Source organism: Morone saxatilis, unplaced genomic scaffold (assembly GCF_004916995.1).
Source record: "Morone saxatilis isolate NCDOM2014 unplaced genomic scaffold, NCSU_SB_2.0 Contig2, whole genome shotgun sequence".
In the NCBI taxonomy this organism is placed as follows: Eukaryota; Metazoa; Chordata; class Actinopteri; family Moronidae; genus Morone; species Morone saxatilis.
Window position 1 is genome coordinate 25,162,343 of NW_023339762.1, and position 3,277 is coordinate 25,165,619.

Sequence of the window (3,277 nt, forward strand, 5' to 3'; positions counted from 1 at the left end):
TTTTTTATAAACTGCAAGCAGAAAGCCTTTCTCTGCGACTGGGCTGTAGCCATGGAAACCCACTATCTGTGTCCTATGAAAAGGGATTATTCTTTCATTCCTGCCTTCAGTTAATTGTGTCATACAGTCACTGATTACACAAAATTACTGTAAAAATCTACTCCTCGAAAAGTACATTCTTCAGCGTATTAGACTCTGATGGTCTGACACATCTAAAATCCATTCTATCATTTTATAGGTCACCTGCTGCAAGGAAATAGTTGGATCACTGTCCCCAAAAAACATCTGGATAATATCGGGAAAAATGACCCTGGACACAATGTGCAATGCTTCGGAATAAAGGAAAAGCCAGAGCTGACTGTAGCTGCATTTTGTAATGATTTCTTATGATGGAGATGTAGAGAGTTGAAAGAATGTGGTTAATGAAGGACCAATCTGACGCTTGAAAGACAATCAAGATTCAGGTTTGCAAGATTTGCAGTGTTCAGAGAGAAGATGGACAGATTTTTAAAAGGGGAGAACAAAAAAACTGCTGATGCTGATACTAGAAAACATGTCAGTCACATCCAAAATATGACCAAGTCTGCCTTAGTCTGGGGTTTATTATTAATACAGAGAGGGAGAGATGTATCTTTGAGTCTAAAAACCCTGACAGTTACAGAAAGGTTTTGCATTTTTCATTTGCACATAACTCTACTGGTTGGGGGCATTCATTTAGGGGGGAGTTGTGCAGTTATGTCACTTGATTGCACAGTGGATTGTAACTATTTAATAATTTCAAAGATTCAAAATGGAGTTTTTGGAGCTTTTAGATAAAAAGACACTGTATGAAACTCAATATCACATAAAGATCAATATAATAGGGTTGAGGTTCAAAAGCATGTATTTAGTATGAAATCCACCAGTGGAATCTGAAATGTTAACCAGTCTATTTATAGGGCTGTGACGAACTCCTATTTTCACAAAAAACATCCCAAAATAGAGAAAAACGCCAAACCACAGTTTCCCTGAATCCAAGTCTTAAGATGTCTCCAAAACCCAGAACTATTTAGTTCACAATTATATAAAAGATAAGCTGTGCATTCCTTTTACTTGCAGTGCAGGAATAAAGCGGTTTACATTGATTAAAAAAGTAACAAACTAAACTAACAATTTGAACAAAATACAAGAACTAAAACTTTCATTTGTGTCGTAAAACGTACTTGTGGTAAGGAAAACACCCAAACAAGTTCTCCAAACTAAAATCAACCCTCATCATGAGTTCATTTAGTTCTGCTAATATTTGAAGGGTAGATGACCTTTCAAGAGGCAGATAATTCAAAGAGCTTTCAAATAAATTCTAGCTCACACAAGAAGCCATTATAAGTCGAACAGGACGGCTGTTACATGGTCTCTCATTTTTGTCTTTGCCAAGATCTCGGCAGCAGCATTTTGAATAATTCCAGCATTACAGTTTGATACTGTCAGCATGGCTATAATTAGCATGGGTCCTATGGCAAAAGATTGCTTCGGAATAAAGTCTCCTGAGCTGAAAAGGTCTTCACATGCTACTGTAAGACTGGATGCCCAATCCTTCGACAAATGTCACATCTTATATTTGTCATAAACACTCAGCTGTGGTTGAATACAACAGTCCTGCATTTAATTCTAGCTTCATGATGGTTATAATGTTCAATTTTTGAGAAAAAAGTATCAACTATTCAACTGTATGTAAGGCTACATTGTTCAGAAACCCCTTGATTATCTTGAAGTCATTTTTAGTTTCTTTCCCCCACACTGTATGACAATATCACATATTTCCTTATGCACTTTAATGAAGCTGCACTATATAATGCTTATCCTAATTATATATATATAGAAACACTATTCTTAGGGCTACACCATTAAATTCAATCTAATGGTTTAGATAAATATTCTGGGTGTCCATTTTAAGCACATTCCCTGAAATTTATCCTGACACATTCTGAATCTTTGGAGACTTTTTGAGGATACTTTATAATTAGAATCTATTATACAGTTTAGTAGGGTTGCTTAATTCAGGTTTTTAGAGGTTAACAAAAGTTGTTGCAAACTTTCTTTCTTTTTTTTTGCATTGGAGATGAAAGCTCCAACGATCGTTTTCCCAGAGGTCTCGGAAACTGACAAAGAGTCACAGAGATAATCACGCCAGATGGGAATTTGCATATTAAGGAGCAACACAAGAGGTTCATAGGAGCAGCATGTTCCCAGCATAGGAAAGTGGCGAGGACATCCAGCAGCGACATTGTCAAAGACATTTTCTAGAGGATGGACCAGTGGAACATTTACTATGGTTCGTTAGTTCGTTTGTTCTCTAAGATTATAGTCAACAGCTGAAAAAGTGCTGCCCCTGCCAACTGCTGGCATTAATTAATTACTTGGCAGAAAGGTATTATTGCTTATTATTATCCATAAGGATTCTGGAAGCATCCTTAGCATCACAAACAGGAAATGCCGCCTGATAAGCAGGCAAGTGGTTAGTTTAGTATGTACAGTGCCCAGGCACTTTAAAATTCCTAAGAGCAACCCTGACCTCTATTAAAAGATGCATCTGCTTGTATATTGGAGAGACTACTTCAATTTACCTCATCTAACATTAACAAACCATCTTAAAACAATAGCAGTCTAATCTGTTCTCGTGTCAGTGGATGTCAGGTGAGGGACCGCAAGAATGACTGTGCAGATAAAATATTCCAACAGTCACAATAAAATTGCAAGTGACATATTAAAACGGGGAAGTCAAAGAGAAATTCCCCCAGGAAATTAATTTTACATGTCAACTGCCTAGCGAGTATTGTCAGTATTGAGTCTGAATTAAGTATCTTTGTTTTCAGCGAGTGTGGGCTTTAATCGGCAGTCAAACAGAGGGAAAGGGGGCAGACTGAATGCTACGTGTGACGGGAGGGGGGGGGAGGCTCTGAGAGACAGGGAGAGAACGAGTGTGAAGCAAAGATAGACAGAAATAAAAGATAGAAAGAGAGGAGTCCTTCCAATAGCTCCCCAGTGGCCAATTAAACACATCAGACATCTTTCTGCTGGAGGAATTCAAATGCGTGACAGTTTGTGTGTCTCTAATATTGTGTGTGTGTGTATGTGTGTGTGTATGTGTCATACAGTATAAGCTTGCTTTATCTGTAATTCTGCCAGAGTGAGACAGGCAGAGTAAGAAAGGCAAGGGAGAATAAACGTGTGATCTAACTATTGAAGAGACTGAGAGTGATAAACACTCGCTCCCCTACTGTGCTTCCCCTACTGGGCT